Consider the following 5,965-nt stretch of genomic DNA (forward strand, 5'->3'; position numbering starts at 1 on the left):
GATGGGAAGCAGCGCAAGATGACGTCGAACCATCCTGCCACTGCTTTACAACCAACCACATATGGAAAATGTGCCTCAAAGGGCCCCAGGCTGCGAGGAGGAGTTCTTCCTCCCACCTCGGCTCCTACTGCGCAGAGGTCATCCAAGAACTGACTCCCTCCACTCTCTGGGCAGAGCTCTCCAGCCCCTTTGGCGGCTGTTCAGGAATCAGCCCCCTTATCCTGGGATGTGGTGTGGTGGGGGGAGTGGGGGAGGGCGGGCTCAGCCTCTGGGAAGGCAACTGGTCAGCTTCGGGTGTGGATCTGTGAGGATCCCATGGAGTCTATCAGCCATGGAGACAGAGCAAATAGGAGTGATGGACAGGGGAGCTGAGAGAATCTTAGAGGGACGCAAGATGCATGCTATACAGCCACCTTCTAGCTTGTGCTGTGACTTCTCCGTGCCCCAGTTACCCTCCCAGTGAGGGGGGAGTAACAGTCTGTCGCCTGAGTTGTTGAGAGGATCGGAGGTAATGCATGCAAAGCGGTGAGTAGTGTCTGACCCCTAGGAGGTCAGCTGGACTGGAGGTCTTGATCTTACCTGGGTAGGACTTGGGGTGCCGTCCTGGCTAAGCTGTGTTAGCCTGGACTCTCCATTGCAAGCTGCCTCGGATGAAGGAAAGGATGTATTGGCTCACAAAACCGGAAGGCCTGCAGGTGGGGTCAGCACAGCTGGACCCAGGGGAGACTGAGTCCCAAGGGATGTGGTCCACGGTGAGGTCACGACATGAGCATCGGGAAAACACTGTCCTTGACCTCCAAGGGCTGACCTGAGCAGAGAGAAGACCAAGAAGACCCGGCTGGAGCACCTGGGAAATGAGAGGCTGGACTACATTGGGAATTATCAACTTGGCATCCTCTGGACTTCTGGGATGGATCCATGATTTGTTGGTCCCAAGGGAAAAAAAAAACAAAACAAAAAGATCTTCATTTTTTGGCTGGATCTCAACTCCATGACTTCATCCGAGCTTGCTCACAGTGATTGTCAGCTCAGACACGTAGTTGGTCTTTACAAGTTTAAGAAATACATTTGGGGAAGTGGATTGTGGCTTTATGAATGAAGTCTGTTTAGTAGATGTAATCCTTCAACTGCGGTATCCACACGGGAAAAACAACATCGTTGAGGGGGATGAAAAGGTGAGGACTGTGGCTACAGCTCATCTTGGACACTGGGATTCCAGGAGGCCCTTTATCAGGAACACCCAAACACCATGCGCCATTTCGCAAGCGACGGGGCCCATCAGCTGCGTGACCTTGGACAGGTCATTCTGCCTCTCTGAACCTGCTTCTTCAACTATAAAATGAGACTGGTATCCAGACATAAAAATCAAAACACATACCCACACAACAGACTTGCACATGACTGTTATAACAGTTTTATTCACAATAACCAAAATCTGGAAATAGTCCAAATGGTCATCATCCCATAAATGGATAAACAAACTGTGGTACGTCCATACACTAGAACACTACAGTGGGGCCTTGACTTACGAGTGTCCCGACTAACGAGTTTTTTGAGATACCAGCTGTCTCTCGGCCGATTTTTTGCATTGCGTTGATAGAGTAATTTGAGTTAATGAGCTCCGTCTCAGAATGAATTAAACTCATAAGTCAAGGCCCCACTGTACTTGACAACAAAAAGGAATGAACTATTGGTACACGCAACAACATGAATAAATCTCCAAAACATGTTAACTAAAAGAAGCCAGACACAAAAGAGAACACACTATGTGATATTTATATGGAATTCTAGAAAAGGCAAAATGAACCTTTAGAAGATAGGTGGGTCGGTGGTTCTCTGGAGTTGGGGGAAGGAGGGAACTTGAATGCTGGTGATAGTTACAAGGCTGTAACTGTAACTACTTATGAATTGGACACTTAACATGGATGAAATCTATCGCATGTAAAGTATGCCTCAATGTTGACTTTCTAAAAATGAGAGCAAAGAAAACCATTGCCGTTCTTAGGACCCTTTCTATGCTAGAAACCCAACTCCAGATAGTGTTCGGAGAAAACAGAATTGGCTCATATAATCAGGTTAGTCCAGGGGTGCAGTTGGCTTCAGGTGCGGCTTGATCCAGGGCTTACTGATGTCTGGATAGAATACACTCGCCTTCTCTTTACTCCTTGTTGGCTTTATCCTCAAGCAGAGAACAGGATGGCCACCAGCAGTTCCAAGCTTGGCAACTTCTGTCCACTTGGCAACTCCCACAAAAACCGAATGCCTCTTGCCTCATAGTTGCTGCAAAAGTCCCAAGGGGAAGTCTCAGCGTCCGTCCATCCTGGGACACGTGCCTGCCTCTCAAGCCAGCGGGTGGGACTGGCCCCACCTGAACACCAGGGGTACTTGGTGCGGGAGGGGTGATCCTCTGAAGGAAAAGACAGGTATTGTCAGAAGGGCCATGGATGCTGGCCAGTACCTCTCTCCACATCCCCAGGGCAATGTCATCAACTCTTCCTACCTCCAGGCCCCGCTGCAGTGGCCAGGTCGTCAGGGACAGGCCCCAGACTCATTCGAGGTCCTCGAAGGCTGCTTTTCTGTGATGTCACAGGGCTCTGCCTGTTAGATACAAGAGTCAAGACAGAAATCAAGTGCTAACCTCTTCCCCACCAGAAAGCCCTTCCCGCCTGTGCTGGGCTGTCTGCACCCCGAGGAGGTGGGCGGGTGGGAGGAGCTTTGTAGCAGCTACTCTGGCCCAGGCCCAGAGGGAATGCTTTGGAACTGAGCATCCGGACTTGTAGGTTGAACTTGAGGAGGTACAGGATGCCTCTGTGGGCCAGAATGCAGGGCAAAGGGGTGAGGGGTCTAGCTTATCAATTTAGAACCACCATCCTAACAGGGTCTGGGCAGGAAGGCCAAAGAGAAAGCTGACAAAAGGGGGTCCCTTCAGAGATCAAGGACAATAAGGTACCCCCCCAGCACGCTGACACTCAAACCTCACTTCCTGAGCAGTGAAGTTAAGTGAGCATCTTCTCCATGCCAGACCCCACCCAGAGTTCTTGGGTGAAGGGGAGGGAAAGGGAGCAACAACTTCATATCTATAGTCAGAATATGCCTACAATGTAGCACCTTCCTACGGGCACTATTGTGCCCAATGAGGCAACAGGCTCAAAGAGATGGGGCTTTACCCAGGGCCCCCGCTAAGTGGCTGCCCTGGATCAGACTCCTGGCAAAGGCTTGTCTCCCCTGCCCTCCCCAATTCCAGGAGCTCCAAGCTCGAGGCTCAGCCTGATTGCTCAAGGCTGCTAATTGAGCTGAGATTATTCCCGACCCAGGCGGTGCAGAACTATCTCCCAATCCAGCCCCCAGGGAACACGGGCAAGAGAAGCCCGAGGGGGGCCCACCGCCCTGTTTTCCATCACGGGGCTGGCTGAGCAGGCCTGCCTGGCCATCCGGCTTTCTGGGAAGCAGGTTAAATGGGTGTCGTTGCCAAGAGTGTGCACTCTGCCGCAAAGAGCTGGGCGGGGAGCAGGGCGAGAGCCAGACGGAGGAAGGAGAGAGCCAAGGCCCAGAGAGGGAAGGTGTGGCCAACGCCCGGCCCTCCCGGCCAAAGGAAGCCCGTGGGCCTGGCTCAGAGCCTGGGAAAGTGGTGTTCTGGGCTCCCACCTCCTGTCTCCACCCGCCATGTCAGGCAGGCTGGCCCTCCGGCCTGCAGCCCTGCCTGGGGCACAGCCGACTGCTTCCTGGAGCTGACAATGAGCCTGCCCGTTAGTTCCCTGCACTGGCATCCTGCCCAGCTGACCCTCAGGTCCTCGGAGTCCAGCTCTGTAGGAAAGAGGGGGGCAGGCACAGTAGGCCTATGCACCCCAGCAGGGGTCCTGATCCTTAAGGGCCGCCAGCTTGGAGCAGGGCCCGGATGAGCAAGCCCCACGCAGGCTGTGCTCCTGAGATGCCTCTGTCCAGGCAGCGAGCAGGGAACCAGTGGGCGTCATGCCCCTTGCATGCTCTGAACATGGGGCAGTGCAGCAGGCTGAGTGGGGCGGGCTGCGGGTCCAGGCTGGCCAGTGCACGCAGCACTGGGGAAACTGAGGGACAACCCCCCAGTCTCCCTGTGAGGCAGACACACCCTCCAGGAGATAGTGGCACCCACCCACCCACCTCCAGTATTTCATCATCACAGTAACCTATGGGTCAGTAAGCGTTGATATGCTTGTTATAACTATATAAGCGAAATACAAATAACAATTACTGACAGAGCACTGACCTTGGGAGTCAGGAGCCGCAGACCTCCATCCCACCTCTGCCACATCCTAGCTGTGTGTCCTCGGGCAAGTCTCCTGATCTCCTTGGCCTCCGTCTTTCCTTCTGTAAAATGAGGATCAAAGGACGACTCTGAGCAGCCGAGAAAAGACAGGACGTGAAAGTCTGCCAACTGCAAATGGTCACATCGCCTGATCCGCCTCTGGGGGCACAGCTGGAGCAGCCTCCTCCTGCCTCTAACTTGTGGGCAGAGAGCGGATAGAGCTCTGGCTGCTTCACAGCACCAGCTGAGGGCCATCTGGAAAACAAACCCAGATGCCAACCCCCAACAATTCAGAGCCAAGTGGTCAAGGGGCGGGGCCCGGGACGTGGAGTGTGTGCTTTTTAACACAGTGAGTCTTGGGTGACTAAGGTGGAGAGGCAATGCGACAGCCCACGTTTCTAGCATCCTTCTCAACAACTTCATCCATTTGGAGAGACCCAGTGCTGCTCCAACACCCTCCAACGAGGTGAGGTCTCTGAGCTCCCTGGCTGGAGGCATGCTTCAGCCCATGGTCCATCAGCCCACGTGGCAAAGAGAAAATAGAGACTTTCTGGCTCCCAAGGGCACAGAGCCATCACTCAAATGGGTGGCGAGCCTCGCCCGTTTTAAAAGCCTCAGTCCTGCTAACTGGATGGGGGTGTCCACGCACAGGGGAAATGCTGGAAGGATGTACTTCATTAGCAGACATTATGAGCCTTTTTCATCCTTTAGTATTTTTGAAATGTTCTTCCGTGCAAGGCAGTTCTTTTGTAACGGGGGGAGGGGGAGGGAGGATGGACGGACACAGTATTATTTTTGATGTATTGCCTTTTCAAAAATTAATACAGCGTCTTTTGCAAATGTTTTGGGGTAAAGACTGAGGAGCATGCTTAGGAACAAGGAGTTTTGGGGGAGATGGAAAGGCAGGTCAAAGGGGCCACAGGGACAATTAATTTGACGTTAGCAAATGCTTAGCTGATGAGGATGGAACTCGGTGTATTACCCGTGTCCACTGTAATCTGTGAGCAGCTCATTCCACGAGAGCTACACCTACTGCTTACCAGGGCGGGATAGACACCTCCCACGGCCCCTTGATAACTTTACCTTGGAGCTGCCCCTCCCCTGGGGCAGTAAAATGAGGAGGATCTGGTGCAAATCCAGCTCTTTAGACACTGTCTGGGAGAGCTGGTGTGGAGGCAGGCTCAGACAACCGGGGCCTGGCTGGCCAGGAATGAGGACCATGGCGGTCAAGGTTCCACGTACGGTCCTCTTGAGTGATGAGAGCTTTCAAGTCAGCACCTGGGAGGGAACCTGAGAAATACCTGGAGGGTGACTCGCCCCTGCTGACCGGTAGGTCAACGGGACACGAGATGGGGCTTGTTGCCTGTTCACTGCCTCGTCTGTCCATCCACGGGCAGCCCAGGGCTCAGCCTCAGCTAGACAGGAAGATTCTGCTGCTGTGGGATTTGGTGACTTTTAAAAAAATGTTTTTTATTGATTTTAGAGAGAGAGAGAGGGAGAGGGAGAGAGAGAAAAAAACATTGATGTGAGAGAGAAACACTGATCAGTTGCCTCCAGCATTTCACTCAGCCTCAGCTAGACAGGAAGATTCTGTTGCTGTGGGATTTGGTGACTTTAAAAAAAATGTTTTTTGATTTTAGAGAAACATCAATTAGCTGCTTCCCGTATGCATCCAGACCAGGA

The 5,965-nt window shown here is 52.8% G+C and overlaps 1 long non-coding RNA gene across 3 annotated transcripts in view; it reads right to left on the reverse strand.

The window, feature by feature from the left end:
- Window positions 1-1,738: 1,738 nt before the first annotated feature.
- The window catches only part of LOC102754627, an 8,012-nt gene continuing 3,785 nt past the window's right edge, over window positions 1,739-5,965 (reverse strand). Inside the window, exons 1-3 of one of the 3 annotated variants that reach the window (XR_001513894.1) lie at window positions 5,366-5,759; window positions 4,244-4,344; window positions 1,739-2,598 (exon numbers count right to left, since the gene is read on the reverse strand). This is a non-coding gene — a long non-coding RNA (uncharacterized LOC102754627). The other 2 variants (XR_435686.2, XR_001513893.1) reach the window with 2 other exon arrangements.

This window comes from Myotis davidii, unplaced genomic scaffold, assembly GCF_000327345.1.
Source record: "Myotis davidii unplaced genomic scaffold, ASM32734v1 scaffold699, whole genome shotgun sequence".
NCBI classification, from domain to species: Eukaryota; Metazoa; Chordata; class Mammalia; order Chiroptera; family Vespertilionidae; genus Myotis; species Myotis davidii.